Source organism: Marmota monax, unplaced genomic scaffold, assembly GCF_021218885.2.
Source record: "Marmota monax isolate L192 unplaced genomic scaffold, Marmota_monax_Labrador192_F-V1.1 WCK01_AAM20220418_F8-fsc00387, whole genome shotgun sequence".
NCBI classification, from domain to species: Eukaryota; Metazoa; Chordata; class Mammalia; order Rodentia; family Sciuridae; genus Marmota; species Marmota monax.
The window spans coordinates 161,927-178,872 of record NW_026692199.1 but is presented as its reverse complement, the minus strand read 5'-3'; the positions used below and the strand labels follow the sequence as shown (position 1 = coordinate 178,872).

Sequence of the window (16,946 nt, the reverse complement as noted above, 5' to 3'; positions counted from 1 at the left end):
CAAGGCCATAGATTCAATCCCCAGAACCACCCCTCCCCCAAAAAAATGAGAGAGAAAAAGAGAGAGGAAGGGGGCCAGGAACAGATATCATCCAAGGCCACATTCATAGTGACCTATTTCCTCCAGCCACATCCACCTAAGTTACCACCCAGTAGTTCTTTAAAATTATTAATCCATCAGACAAATTAGCCCACCAATGAGTTACAGCCCTCCTCATCTAATAATCTCACCTGTGAACCCCCTGCATGGCCTCATGAGGAAGGCTGTGTGGCTGGAATTGCGTGTCCTACCCACTCTGTTTCCTTAATCCTCCTGAGGGCCTTCAGATGTGCAGCATTCTATTTTTACAAACATTTGCACAGGAGGCCAAAGTGCCAGGATTCAAACCCAGGCAAACCACCTCCATGGCCTGCATTCTTGGTGCAGGATTACCGTGTCACTTCCAATGTACATGTTGCCTGGGGTGGAGGGGTGATTTTTAGACCTAGAGGAACCCTAGAAATTACCATTCAAGTCTTTCACTTTTGGAGATGAGGAAAGGAGGCCACCAAAACCATCTATTCCAAGGTCACTGGGAGTCCCTGGCTGAGCCTGGGCCCGATGTGGCTGCTTGAGTTCCATTAAAGACTCTCACTCCACCAGCCCCTCTGCACAGCTACCTGCCTCCCCTGTGGAATAAGCACAGAGGACTCACAGCCCCCTGGGCTGCGTGGACCCTTGAGTGAAGTTGAGTATATCTGGCCTGGATCCCAGCTTCACCAGGCCCTGCTGTTCTGTCACACTGGCGAGCCTTCCCAGGGTCATTCCACTGATGCAGTCTTTGCTCCACTTTCTATCTGGACCTGCTGGATGTCCTGTCACCAGACACACACAGCCAGGTCAACTGTGGACGCAGGCACACTCTATGTATGCTTGTGAGGCTGCCCTCTGGGCTATGCTTTTTCCTCCTCAGTCTTATCATCTGTAGAATGGGGACAATAGAAGTGTGTACTTCAGAACACTCTTGTAAAGTTTCACAGATCACACACTGAGTGCCTGCCTGCTCCACAACATAGATTATGAATTTTATGTATTAATCCATCACCACTCTTCTCCACTGTCCTACAAACATGGACCATGAATAAGCAAGAGGAGGCCCTCACTGGAAGTGACAAAAGCTTACATGTGCCAGATAGTTGGCTGGTGGCTCCACTCATCCAGCGTCATGGTGACAATGAAATGCCCCTCCTTCAGGGCCACACAGAGCCCTGTCCCTTCTTGGTTCTCACTCTGGTAACCAGGCAACTGGCAGTGATCTCACTCAAGGAGAATGTTCCTTGGGCTCCACCTGCCATTGCAGCAGGGTCAAGGGTATAGCTCACCTTTGAAGAGCTATGCCCTTGACCTGCCACCACTACAGAAAATTAAGTTTTCTTTTCTTTAATTTGAAGTTACTCACAGGCTTTGATGAGCTAAGAAGTCCCTAAGTAAATAGCAAATTGAGCATTAGGCCAGGTGCAGGGATTTCAAGTACATTTGAATAACTGTGTCCCAGAAGGCTCTGCAACAGGAAGGCAAGCATGTGGTGGATGTTTTTCAGGAGCTGCTCAGAGGACTTGAAGAGCACCCTCTCATGTCCCCGTTATTCCTTCTCCCCCTACCCCAACTCTAGATATCAGGCAAAATGCCCATGGAACCCAGAGCCTGACAAAGAGCCAGGAGAGGAACACTTGTAAAACTCTTTATACATCTGGATTGCTAAAAATGGGCTCCTATTCCAAATACAATCTTAGATACTCATTGCATTTATTCAGTGTGATGGAACAGATGATCTCAAAGGAGACAAATGGAGGAAGGGTCCCTCCTGCCCCACCCAGCAGCCCAGTAGTCCCATACCCTTGTCAACAGAGCACCAGGGCATTCTGGGGCTGGAGGGTCACTCACTGTGGCTCAGGTCCTGGGTTTGCTTCCATAGTAATTCCATTTATCCTCAGTACACTGGAAGATTTGGCAAATAGCCCACATTCAAAGGAAAAGAGAGTAATTTCTTTTTGAGTGACAAAAATTAACTGACTTACCTCTTAATTTTATTCAACCTAGTTCTAAAAGAAGAGTCACGGTATTTCATAAAAATATATAATTCAGTGCAGCTTCTCCTTAAAGCCAGATTGAGGATTCACCAGAGGAGGCCATAGCAAGCAGGATGTACAGAGTTTTCTGACCAAAGGAAGACAGCCAAGAGCTCAGGAGGTGCTGAGCATTCAGTGAGTCAGAGGGCTGTGGGTTCCAGCTCTTCTGTTCACTAAGGGAGCGACTTCTTGGAGAGCCACTGAGGGTTCTGAGGCACAGTCACCAGAGAGCACAGGGAGAGATTGTGCTGGCTCCATGTCCTTGCCACCTTTCTAAGACCTGCCACCAGAATCATTTGACAGTCTGGCTTCTGCTAAGTGGGACATGGGGAGTGCCAGGTACTCCTCTAGGAAACCACCTGAACTAGAGATGTGCTCCTGCACCACACTGGGAAGGCTGGCAGACCACATTGTTGCCCTTGACCCTGGACTCAGGCACTATATATGGAGCAGTAAATATTTTCTTGACATAGAGAGACATTACATCATATATATATATATATATATATATATATATATATATATATATATATATATATATGATCTAATATCTCATATATATACCACACAAGTTTGTTTTTTCAGCTTCACTGAGACATAATTGATAAACATTGTATATTCCAGAGGTACAAATTGATATTGAGATGACTTCCAGTCAAGCAATGAGCATATCCATCACTTGACATTGTTACCTTCAGATGTGTGGGGGGAATCACTAGTGAAACCAGATTTTTGAGATGAAATGCAATTCAGCTTGTGCAGGTAGAGTCTGAACAAGTTGCAGTTCTCCAGCCTAGAAATATTGCAGCCCTTAAAGGTGTGCCATGCCCTCCAATGTTGCACAACCCCATCAGATCACCCTCAGTTTCCTATTCCTAGGTGCTGCTCTGCAAACTTCAAAAAATAAACATCTTAGAGCAGGATGAGCATTAATCTCTAGGATATATAAAAAACTCAAAAAACTTAACACCAAAAAAACAAATAACCCCAATCAAAAAATGGGCTAATCACTGAACAGACACTTCACAGAAGAAGAAATACAATGGATCCATACATGAAAAAGTGTTCAAAATCTCTAGAAATTAGAGAAATGCAAATCAAAACTAAGATTTCATCTCACTTCTGTCAGAATGGCAATCATCAAGAATACAGGCAACAATAAATGTTCGTGTAGATGTGGTGAAAAAGGTACACTCATACACTGCTGGTGGGACTGCAAATTGGTGCAACCACTATGGAAAGCAGCATGGAGATTTCTCAGGAAATTAGGAATGGAATCACCATTTGACCCAGCTATCCCACTCCGTGTTTATATCCAAAGAACTTAAAATCAGCAGCATACTGTAGTGATGCAGCCACATCAGTGTTGGTAGCACCTCAATTCACAATAGTTTGACTATGGATCCAACCTAGGTGTCTCTCAATAGATGAATGGATAAGGAAATGTAGAATATATAAATATTCAGCTTTAAAAAAGAATAAAATTATGGAATTTGCCACTAAATGTTTGAAGTTGGAGAATATCATGGTAAACAAAATAAGCCTATCCCAAAAAACCAAATGCCTATTTTTTTTACTATAATGAAGATACTAATTCTCAATAAGGCAGTGGGCAGTAGGGAAGAATAACATTAACTTAAATTATGTAGAGGGAAGTGATGGGAGCAGAGGGGATGTGGGGATAGAAAAGATAGTAGAATGAAACAGACATTTTCACTGTATGTATATACATGACTGCATAACCTATATGATTCTGCCACATGTACACTCAGAAAAATGAGAAATAATATCTCATCTATGTATGATATATTAAATTTCATAAATGCATTCTACTTTCATATATAACTGAAACAAAAAAAAAAGAACTAGAGCAGAGCCTGCAGACTCTAATCCCATTTTCCCTTCCTGTCAAAACCCTGTGAAAATGACCCTATTAGCAATATAGGAATGCATTTCTTTGTGTCATTTTATATTTTATATATATGGAATTATATAGTGAAAGAAGTAACTTCTTAACTTCAGTATTGTTTGTAAGAATCACATGTCCCAATGCCTGAAGCCCAAGTCTCTTCATCTCCTTTTTTAAAATTGATTCTTCTTTTAATATCTTTATTTTTGTTTATTTTTTAATGTGGTGCTGAGGATTGTACCCAGTACCTCATGCTTTCAAGGCAAGTGCTCTAGTGCTGAGCTACAACCCCAGCCATCTTCATTTCCTTTTGATAGTTTCTTGTTGTGTTTTTTTCTATGAATATGTGGTGCCTTGAAGAGTTTTACCACTGATGGGCATTTGGGTTGCTTATTCTTTGGAGTTATCAAGAAGTATTCTCCTATTATTGCTGTTGGAAATGTGTTTGGATAAGTAGCATGTTAAGTACTTTTGTTATTTATATACTAAGACGAACATTTATGGATAATCAGTTACACATATTTGAAATTTAGTATGTATTATACCAAATGCTTTCCCAAACAACTGTATGAATTCAATCCACTAGTAACATGGGGACACTCTATTCTATTCATATCCATCACTTACATTTATTACAGTCTGTCTTTTGTGATCTTAGTGATTCATCTGGGAGGGCAATAGTGAGATATTGTGTTTTAATTTGTATGTCACCAATATCTAAGAAACTTCTGTGTTTAAATAAATTTAAAAAAAAATTCTAGATGGCCAGAAAATGAAGTCTTTATTTAAAAAAATAATGTTTAAAATGTAACATAGTTTCTGTTGCTTTTAAAATTTTTCTTCAAGAAATATGATTAATACTGTTAATAATATTTTTTCTGATATAGTTATTTTATAATTAAAATAAGTAAGTTAAATTTAACAGAATCAGAATAATCTTCATAAATATGGCTTCTTAAATGAATATATTAGAAATTGCAACTGACATCCAACTACTTTCTCTCTTTTTGTTCATTTGTTAAAGAAACAACAGGATCCTGCCTCAACTCTCTCTGCAGCAAGCTGAATTAACCTCCATTATCATGGAACTGAGATTATTTTCTACTACTTTAAACATTACCACAGATTCTGAATATATAGTTAAAATTGTTCTTCATATTTCTGTAGCTGTGTTATTCACTCACTTGGATTCCAATTTACTATCACTTTTTAACCCTTCAGACTCTTTCACAGAATCAAAATCTCCCATCTTCCTTGCTCATATGCATACCCACAAAAAGATTCCTGGACCTCTGACAGAGAATAACACCCACACAGATACAGTTGTGAGGTCCCTAATCTTTTATTGTCAGATGCTGTAAAACTCATGGATTTTATCATCAAAAAACTCATGGATTTTCTGCTCATGAATGAAGATGTTTTCCATTTCTTCCCCAAAAGCTTAAGTCACGATCAATAACTATTCTCGCTGTACACCCTTCTGGGCCCCTATGTGGGAATCTGTAAACCCACAAGGACTACATTCTAATGCACTTAGGCAAATGGATGTTAACCTATTTCCTTTCTTTTCATCCTTATTCCTTTCTTCATATTTCCATTGATATCATTCTGGGTTTATATGGGCTACTGCATATTGATCTAAAAATTTACCTGCTTTCAATATGCATGTATTACTCTGCTTTGCCACTATGAGCAACCCTACTCATTTAAAAACAGATAACACCCCTGCATATATACCCTGTGCTTTTGCACAATTTGCTACTCATTGAAACATAATTTTCATCCATGAAATTACTCATACTCCTACCAAATAATCCTTGCTTGAACAAGCACATTGTACCCTAATGAAGTGCCACTTATATAAAAAAATAAAAAAGGAGACATAACCCACAGTAGAATACAATTCTTAATTATATGAAAATGGGCATAAAATAAAGAATATAAGCAATAATGGGGATCAAGTGAACCTAAATGGTGGTTTACAATTCCTAAAAGTTTTCCTGAGAACTGGAAATTTCTTATATTTGAAATCTCCTGTTTACATGACAGTCATGTTTTCTTCTTTACACTTAATATGCTCTGGTTATTTTAATTTATGGGAAAATGAGCTGGTTTTTATTATCATCAATGCCAAACAAGGCTTCAAATCAATTAAAATCTTTCATTATGACATATAAAGTTACATTTGCATATGCTACAATCATAATAAGTATATTTCTTTGTATAAAGCATATGCTTTGGATTTTAAAATATGCCACCTGCAATATTTTGTATATAAAACTCCCATTGTTGCTTATGTAGTAGTAAATTAATCAAATTATGTTACACTACCTAGAATAAAATAAAATGGAAATAATTTGCTCATAAAATTTATTTTGAAATTATCTTTATTTATAAAATACTATCCTACAAATTATAATTCCTTTAAGCTTCAACTGGAGCAAAAGATTAATCACTTTCTTAAGTAAAAACACTTTCTCAACTAAAAATGAGAGATGTGTCAAATTACTTTGAAGAGAGATCAAAAATATCAGGTTTCCTGTTGTGGTCTGGATGTTCAGTAGCAGTCTCTTTTCAAGATGGAATCAACCCTGAATGAAACTCACTTCTACTTTCAGAATGTGGAGGTGGGAGAGGAATGCAGCTCTTGGGGGGAGATAATGAGAAAAACACCTCAGTGAATAGACATTTTCCAATGGGAATGCAGGGGGTAGTGGGCCTGGTACAAAATAATCTCCAGATACTCCATACATGTTTCCTGGAGGAGGTGCAGGGATAAAAAAAAAAGGTCCTCTTCTCATGAACTGACTCCTTGGGTCCACTGGAAACAATGCATCTCTGACTGGAGTGGAAGATGAAAAAAAAAAAAAAAAAACAAAACAAAACCAAAAAAAAAACTAGAGCCAGTTGCTTGGTTTTCAGCAGGGAGAGATGAATCAGGAACATTGGAATTACAAAGATTGACTTTGGTATCAGTTTTTACTAGATTCCATTTCTGAAGACAGAGGCCCATCCATCTTATTCAAAGAAGGCATATTCTTTGTTCCAACAGTCCAGATAGCCTACCATAATTAGAATACTATAAATCCTGCCTTTGTAGAGAAAGATGTGGATCAGAATATGGTTAGCCTAATGGAGGGATCATTATCCTACCAGCCTTTTCCCATCGAGGTGACAGGGGAACAGTATTATACAGCACTCTGAGGATCCATTAACTCAACACAGCCTGATTTTATCCTTTCATTGATAATCTGAGGTCCCAGAGGATTCTCTTGGCCTCTTGAGCCACTTTCTCCTCCCAATGGCACCAAAGATGAGAATATGAGTGGACCCTTCTTTTTCAAAAGAGGACCTCTCATTTCGGATGAAGGTTGACCAAATAGTGAAGGACCATTTGGGGAATGCTCTCTGGCAAAGGCTGTATTTGAATCATCAAGTGCACAAGGTTCTTTTTCTAGAAAGTTTAAATTTAACTTCATTTTCAGTTAATTTTTGTCTGTTGTGAGCACTTTGTTTCCTTAAATCTTGAGGTATCTTTTAGCACTCTAAGCTATGAGCTCATTATCATGTGCTTTTTTTCTCATAGTACATAATCTGGCCCTGATAAAAATGAATGGTTCTCTCCAATTCTTCTTCAAGATCTTTGACTTGCTTTCTATGGTTTTCCAGCTATTCTTTGTATGGCTGATGTTTTCGTCCACTTCTGAAAGTTTCTCATCTCGCTGTACCCAGTAAATTTCCTCTCCTATTAATTTTCTTTGGAGTTTCATTACATTTTTTGATATGTTTCAATCATGACATTAAATTTCTGCTGAAGATTATTATTCTCTCTTTTAAGTTGTGTATTTTGACTGTGAAGATACTTGCTCTGTCTTAAGGTTGTTAATATGTTCTTTAAGGTCTTCCTTTACTTCATCTACTTCAGATAATAAACATTTTATTTTTTTCTCTTTCTAAGGTATTAAAGGGGCATATAACTTAGCACCATTAACCTGTTCCTTCAAAGCTCCTTTTGGCTGATCATCTAAGTGAACACCAGTTTCTGATTCACTCTTCATTTTCAATTCCAAGTTACCATCATCTTTTAGGTTTTCTCCAAGCACAGAAACGCAATCTTTCATCTGCACCAAGTGTCCAGAGACTTAATGTGATTTTCTTTATCTCTTGGAACTTGTTCTGCATATACTATAGACTCTTCCAATGTTATTTTCTGTTTATTAAGGTTATTCTCTTTTTCTTTCCATACTTCAGCTTCTTGTAAAATTTGTTTCTGACTTTCATGAAGTTGGAAATTTTCTTTCAAAACCTCTTTTATTGCTACCTTAAATACTTCTACATTCATTTGAAATATTCTCAAGGTTGTTTCACCTTTGTCTATTAATAACTTGAGGGATTTTGATTCATCTTCTAGAGACTTAATCCTTCTTGATATATCTGCCATCAATTCATCCTGTTGAGAATCTTGAGTTTTATCTCCTTTTAGCTCTTTTTCTAGAAAGAATATTTCATCCTCAAGTTTATATTTAGACCTATCCAGCTTTGTATATATTGCCTCCAAATTTTCTGTTTCTATGGACTTCTTCTCCAAAATGGCATCCTTTAAAGGTGACTCTAAGCCATCATACTGTTTTTGAACAAGGCTAACTTTCTCAAGTAGTTGACATTTTTCTTCAATTAGTCCAGCAAGTTTTAGAGCAGGCTTTTTATCTCTTCTTACATAACACCTGCTTCTAACACATTGACAACATCTCCACAGAAACAAGAGAATAGCAAAAAATCCAATATCTGCATATATCACCAAATCCCAAGTATATTTATAAGGATGAGGGCCTAGTTTCATATCTACAGACAATGATGCCAAAGTGCTGTATATTTCTTACAGGACCTGCCCCAAATACAGCTGAGGGGGACCCCTTGGCCAGTCCATCACACTAATACTGCTTTGCCTACTGCTGCTGCAGGCACAGCCTGCCCAGCCACACCCAGACAGGCTGTGGACACTCAGGTCTTTGGTGAGTAACTCAAACGTGCACCAGGCAGTGGAGCACACCATTGTGAAGCAGCTGCAGTGGTGGGGGGGGGGTGGAGCTGTGATCATGGACACGGGAAGCCACAGTCATAGGCTCCCAGGAGATTAGCACACTCAAGTGCCTGTCACGGAAGTCTTGGCCCCTTCATTATGCTGTGCATCCTGAAGCAGTGCAGGTTGCAGTCTGTCCCAATTGAGCCAGAGAGGACTCCTCTCCTTGTCACCCACCCCTTAGTTTAGTTTCAGGCAAGACATGGTGGAGTTTTTTGTGCTCTTCCATTCAGTCATAATGTCAACTAGTTTGATGTAACTAAAATTTTAAAGCTTTGTAAAATAATTTACAGAGCTAATACATCATATATTTGTACCACTTGCCATTTTATTGTAATGACTCATTCCTTTCCCTCCCCTCCTGTCCACTCCCTTTTTCCTTCCTTCCTTCCCTCTTTCTCTCTTCTCTCCCTTTTCTTTTCTTGCAGTGTTGGTAGTTAAACTCCAAGGCCTTCTCCATGCTAGGCAAGCTCTCTACTACTGAGCTACATCTGCAGCCTACTGACACTTACTATAGAAGTAATCTGAACTATTTCTATAGAAAAACTCTCGAGTTAGACTATTTAAAAAGTAATTTAAGAAGAGTTGCTACCATGGGAACAAATCAGTTATGACAAGTTGTTTTTAAAAAGTACAGCATATGTAATGTTTCTAAAAAAAAAAGGAACTTGAAACTTGAGTTGGTTTTCATGTCAGTTTTACTAGCCTACTACTTATTTAAGTTTTCAAAATTGTTTTTCAAATGTTCTTTTGACTTCTTATTGGATGTAAAAACTTCTAAGTAACTGGGTCATTATAAATACACAGCAAAAAGAAGGATACGATGTAACTCTCTGAAATGGCTTTAGCTCCTGAAGGTGAATTATGTTGTTGTTAAGATAGAGTTCATTGCTTGATGTAAATAAAAGATGTCTAATATAGTTTTTTTTTTCCTAGTTATGCTTGAATTCTTGATAAGCCAAATCTAATGTTTGAAGAAAAGCATTCAGTAGTCGTCTTTGGTTTGCTAAAAGCCTCTAAAGTTCAAAGGCATTATGCCATCATGTATTAATAGAGCCATTCTACTTCTATGGCCAGAGTTTTATCAATGTAAACTAAAACACTTGTCCAGTTCCACAGGGTATGAAAGATTAGAAATTTTTTAACAAAAGTAATTATGTGAAGTTAAAAATATGTTAATTAGTTCATGGTGAATATTACTCAATGTACATACATGTATCAGAATCAAATTATCAGCTGGGCATGGTGTCACCCACCTGTAATCCTAGTAGCCACTTAGAAGGCTAAGGCAGGAGTACAACAAGTTCAAGGTCAGCCTCAGCAATTTAATGATACCCTGTCTCCAAAAAAAAGAAAGAAAGAAAGAAAGAAAGAATATGGGCCCTTACAGATCCATTAAGCTACAACACCGTGTGCTGCTGCCCTCTGCCACCTCATGATCCAGTAGGCCTCGCCAGATGCCAGCACCATGCTCTTGAACTTCCAGAGCCATGAGCTAAATAAAATGTCTTTTCTCTATAATTTACCTAGGGGGATATTCAATTATAGCAACAAAAATCACACTAAGTTTCAAAGAGATTACTGGTCAAGGCACAAAACTAAAAAGAAACATTTCTGGGACTCAAACCAATTGTCTTGAGTTTCACACAAAATAAAAGCAGTTAGCCATAAAGTAAAACACACAAAAACCAGGCTCAGATTCCTCTTTACTTGTCAGAGCTGTTTCTGTTTGGATGTAAAAGTCACCAAATGAGAGTAGCTTTTTTACATATACAGCATCGGTATCAAGGTACCTACTTTCAAGTGAACTTCCTGAGCCTCGTCCTTATCTGAACATGCAGGTCAATAACATTTTATTCATCATCATCATCATCATCAACATCATCATCATCATCAACATCCTTGCTATAAAATAGTTATTCCCATAAGTAAAGAGACAAAGAGTATATACATCAAATGCTGTTACATTCCTTTCCACTCTCCTTTTCCCATTTGTTAGTAGAAAGAAAAAAGTGAGGATTCTTATAAATCATTTTTCTTTGAAGGATTATAGGATTTTCAAATGGTATACAAACTATAATAGCACATAAAATAATAATAAGATACCAAACCACACCCAGCTATAAAATTTAAGTCTTGGCCAATTACCTTTGACTTTCCACTCTGACATGGGCATGTGGTCTTATCACTTATTTAAATGTGAGAAAATTTTGCACCCTTCACATGATCATTCCCCGGATCACCAAAGATGATGATGAAAGATGCAGTACCTTATGTGCTTCTTGAACATTTACAGAGTTCAGGAACAACTAATTGTACACTTTCCCACAACTTGTAATATCATTTACTACAAAAAATCTAGTACAGAAAATTTTTCTTTGTAAGATTCAAGCATTGTATTTTAGGGAATCAGTAGCACCCTATAATTGGAAACTGGTGAACTGGGTGTGGTTGTGCATGCCTATAATCCCATTGGCTTGGCAGGCTGAGACAGGAGGATCATGAGTTCAAAGACAGGTTCAGCAAAAAGCGAGGTGCTAAGAAAGGTGTGCAGTGAGTGTGCACTAAATAAAATACAAACTAGGGCTAAGAATGTGGCTCAGTTGTCAGGTGCCCTTCAGTTCAATCCCTGGTATTCACCACCACCACCAAATAAAAAATATTAATGTTTCCTTTCTGACATGTTACCTTAGGAAATGGGAATCTTCATTCTAGAGAATCTACTGTGTATAATTTATTAACTGAAACATGTCAATTTGCTTGACAAAACGATTCATCATGATAGTACAATAAGGAGTTTGAAGGAGACATCAGAAACTCAAGGAGAGGTGCTATGGGCATCCTGGGAGTCCAAAAGATGATTCCTCTGAGTCCCAGCAGCATTCATGTATCAAATACAACCAATAAACACTCTCATGATTAAAATAATTTTTATAGTGGAAAAAAAAATTTCCCTCTTGGTAAACCTCACTGGACCACCCCAGGGGTCCTCCATGACCCCCTGAAAATCACTCAGACCACCCCAACCTCCAGCACTGTGGCTGAAAGCCACTCTGATTCACTGGTACCTATGCCAAGGCAGTTTTACAATATTTTGAATATCACTCCTGGGTATCATCAAAACTGCTTCTTAAGTAAGAACCATTATCCCCCCTAAAATTTTAGACAGTTTTCCCTTCATCTATTTGACAGTGTTTTCTACCTAAAAAATACTAGCAGCTGAAAGTAGGATCCAGCTCCATGAACTGCATCTCTTCCCTATAGTAGGATTTCATAAAATTATGTACGTTAAAATTTTATTTAGAATTCATGCACAGCCTGATTAAAGTTCTAAGCTGTGATACTGTTTTTTTTTTTTTTTTTTTAACTATAGAGGTACAGGATTTGCTCGTGGATGCTGAAAAACTATATGTGATAACACAATTAATCACTAATTTCTTTGGAACCATGTATTATTAATCTCTTTACTCATCTCAACTAGAATAATAATTCAACCATAAAAGCTATACAGAGATCATTAATAACAAAAAAATTTGGTTTTATTCCTGGAGATACTTGAATTTATTAAACTACACAAGAGTGTAGCACTTAGAATTGTCCTAAAAATATAGAGAAGACCCATAATGTGACAATTTATCCTTCTGCTTAACTTTAAACTGTATGAATTTGTTACAAATGGGTACTACCCAGTCTGTAAGAGCTTGTCACATGGAAAATAATTAAAATCACCATATAGATTTTTGAAGGAAAATATCTGCATTTGAAGACAGAAATAAAAGTCTTAATTTTCAAAAGAAAATTATTAGCTATTTGCAAATTTACAATTCACTAAAGCCATATCACTGTGATTTCATCACATAAAGTGCATAACAGTGCCATGAAATTTTATCACCAAACAACAACTTAGAACACACAGTTAAAGATATTTGACAATAAATAATTTTCAATAACAAAGAGTAATACACAAAACAATTGGTCAAACAGGAACAGTCAGAGCTCTGAAGATGTAGGAAGACACACAGATACACAAGAAAGGCTGTTTCCATGAACACAACAGGCAGCCACACAGATTACATTGCACTTGATTTCTGTTTTCAAGTTCAAGATATGATGGGGTGCACAGTAAAGCAGAAGGTCAACCCCAAGGGAGTCACAAGTGAAAGCCATTGACTTATCTCCACAAACATGATTTCCAATACCTGTAAGAGCCACATTCCCATAGCAGCTGAACACACTAAAATACTCAATTTTAAAGTGTACTTGCCCCTTCCAACCTCTCCAACATGTTAGCCAGCATCTCCTTCAGGGGCTGCAACAAGAGGGACTGCTCCAGCCCAAAGCTGTAGATGGACAGGTCCTGGGGGATATTCTGCAAGAAAAGAGGGAGAAGTGTGAATATGTCACCAGTTTCAAGCATCCAGGTCCCATCTACCTTGGTGTCTGTCCTTCAGCTGCTTCAGAGAAAAAGTGAAGGTCCTTGCTACCTCTGCACTGTCAGCTGCCCATCACCACAGGTCACTGTCATTATTGCTCTTGTTTCATACATCATTAAACTCAGGGTAACAAGTGCTGCCCCACCCAGAGTGTGTATCCTGACACACCCTGCACTGGAGCTTTGTCTGTAGTTCCTGTGGTTCCTTATGACAGGGACTATTAATACCACCAGAAAAAAAAGAAAGCAGAGAAGTTAGGCCACTTTTCCAAAGTCACACAGTCACAAAATATTCAAGCCAGGATGGAAATTTGGACTATTCCATTTCTCATGCATTGGTTTCTAACCTACCAAGCATTCTATGGATTTAAAAAAAATAACATCTAAGGCTGGGCAAGTGGCAGACCATGACACCTGTGTAATATGTCTGTGCAGAGAGGAGGGAAGCCCAGAGGAGTGTCCAGGGGCCACCACACCTATGTAAGAAATAGAAAGCAGCAGGCAAGACTGGGTGGAATCTGTATTGGCCATGGCCACCACAGGGGGACCAAGAACAAGGAGGAAGAGCCAAGGTGCAAGAGCAAATTCTGAAATGGATGTTACATAAATCATTTAAAGAGCTGCACACAACTATGAACAATTTTCTGAAGCCTTTTTGAAGCCTTCTTAGATCTTTTAGAGTGTCCTTTGTGTTTAGAATGCCTGGGTTCTTCTGCAAAAGTCTTGCCTTGCCAGCACAAGTTTTGCAAAGGATGTTTGCTGGGATCATAGGTCCTCTCATTTTTTTGTACTGGATGACTCTTGTTGGCTCCCATGATGAACATCCAGATGACATCCTCCCTGTCAGTCTTCTGGATGACTTCAAGCAGAGAAGCCTTGGAAACCAGCTGGTGTGGGCAGTGGGACCAACTTCACAAATGCATTAAGGGTTCAGGGCAGCACTATGACTAATTGTAGTGCAAAAGATCTGTAGAGCTCCCAGTGTGGATGGCAGCCTCGGTGGCAAGCCTGGAGGCCACAGTGAGGGGTATGCCTGTTACCATGTCCTAAAGCATTATACAACTATGAAGGAAAGGAGCCTGGAGACTTTAAATTCAGCAAATGTGGCATCATCATTATTTCACTACACATTGATAAAAAACTGGCTCCAAGGGTAAGTCAATGGGATCTATGGATTTTTCCCAGCCAACTTAGCGCAGATTATTCAACTATTGTCTCAGCCCCCACCTCAGTGCAAAGCACTTTATGACTTTGAAGTGAAAGACAAAAAAGCAACAGATAATGACCGCCTTCCATTTGTTAAGGATGATGCTCTGACTGTGATCCAAAGAGTGGATGCAAGCTGTGCTGAAGAAATGCTGGAAGACAAAATAGAAATATTTCTGATTTCCTATGTTGAGTTTAATTTGCCTGCAAAGCACCTGACAGAATGGGATCAGCCTCCCATGTCAGTAGTTGATGCTGAAACATGTACCTCAGCAGCAGTCCAGAGCAGCACTGCCCTAAAGCACTCCAACACCAAGAACAACACCAAAAATCACCACTCCTTCATTTCCTTCACCATAGCAAACAAGTCCTCTCACGCATCCCAGAAGTGCCACTCCATGGAGATCAGCCCTCCTGTCCTCATCAGCTCCAGCAATCCTCAACTTCCACAAGGATCAGAGAACTGTCTGGGCTGGGCTTACTTCAGTGCCTCTTCTCAGATTCATGTGAGTACTGCTGCATTCATTGTGACCCAACACCTAAGCAGCCCAGTGACAACTGGCCCTTCATTCACTTTCCTGTTGGATGTCCCCTCTCCAGGTACTTTTGGAACTATGAATCCCCCCTTTCCAGCACCCCCTTCTCCTGGCTACCACTGTCCTCTCACCTCCACCCTGCCAGGTGCTGTGATGCATCTGCTGTAATGGGACTCAGTCTCATGGCAGAATCCACTGCTCACAAATTAGAAGATTAAATATTATGAAGATGTTAGTTCTCCCCAGAACTATCTACAGATTTGATGTCATCTCATTACAAATTTTAGCAGCCAATTTTTTGGAAATCTGAATATTAATTCCAAAAGTATTTATTAATTCCAAAATTAAAGCAGATATAGATCATGTCAGAACCTGGGATTATAGTATAGTAAAATTAATTAGGAAGGGATGAGATTTGAGTATTAATTATTCCTAATTCTTATGTGATCTACTTAATTTTTAACAATGGTTGGGTTTAACAATGATTTGAAAAATTTACAAAAACTACTCTCTTATAAGTAAATGTGGGCTGACTTTAGCAAACCAATGATATCAGGTATCCAGAGGAGTTTAAGTATCTATGATTTTCTTACCAGTCATTCTTAAGTACTGAAGAATATTAGCCTAATCAAGAAAAAGAAAGAAAAAATAAATAAAATGAAAGAAACTTCAGCCCCTGCCCCAGAATATATAATTTGATTTTCAAGAGGAAACAGGTTTTTTAAGTTATAAATAGCTCAATTTTTTTTTCTACTACATGGCTGGCTTTCCTTACAGATAATAGGTAAAGTCTATGGATTTAGATATGGATAAAACTTCATATAATGTTCTTCAATCCATTTAAGAAAAAGAGGGTCATGATGTGTTTATGGTTCCTTTAAAACAATATAAATTTTGCCCTAAGTCTACTCCTTCTGGCCACAAATTGTAATTTGACCATTGAAGTTGCAAATTGGAGACAAAGATGATTTATAATTAAGGTAATCTCAAAAAACTAGAAATTTGTTTACCCATTACATCATAACAAGTCCAGAATCCTTTTATCTATCAGATAAATATTGGTTGATGAATGAAAACTAATAAGCCATTAGTTTTCAATATGACTCAGGAGAGCCCTAGAAATGTGACAATGCTGTATACCCACCCGGTCCTGGGATTTTCTTGGTTGGTAGTCTTTTGATGACTTCTTCTATTTACTCAATTGACATTGGTCTGTTTAAGTTGTGCATATCCTCCTGACTCAATCTGGGCAGATCATATGACTTAAGAAATTTATTGATGCCTTCACTATCTTCTATTTTATTGGAATATAAGGTTTCAAAATGATTTCTCCTTATCTTCTGTATTTCTGTAGTGTCTGTTTTGATATTGCCTTTTTCATCCCATATGCTAGTAATTTGAGTTCTCTCTCTTCTTCTCTTTATTAGCATGGGTAAGGGTCTGTCGATCTTATTTATTATTTTCAAAGAATCAACTTTTAGTTTTGTCAATTTTTTCAATTATTTCTTTTGTTTCAATTTCATTGACTTCAGCTCTAATTTTAATTATTTGTTGCCTTCTCCTAGTTTTACTGATGTTTTGCTCTTCTTTTTCTAGGGTTTTGAGATGAAGTGTGAGATCATTTATTTGTTGTTTTTGTTTGTTTGTTTGTTTTGTTTTTGAGGAATGAACTCCA

The 16,946-nt window shown here is 38.1% G+C and overlaps 1 pseudogene; it reads left to right on the top strand.

Annotated features, from left to right (window-relative positions):
* The first annotated feature begins 1,116 nt into the window (after window positions 1-1,116).
* LOC124080382 (E3 ubiquitin-protein ligase SH3RF1-like) lies at window positions 1,117-15,439 on the top strand (annotated as a pseudogene).
* Window positions 15,440-16,946: the final 1,507 nt, after the last annotated feature.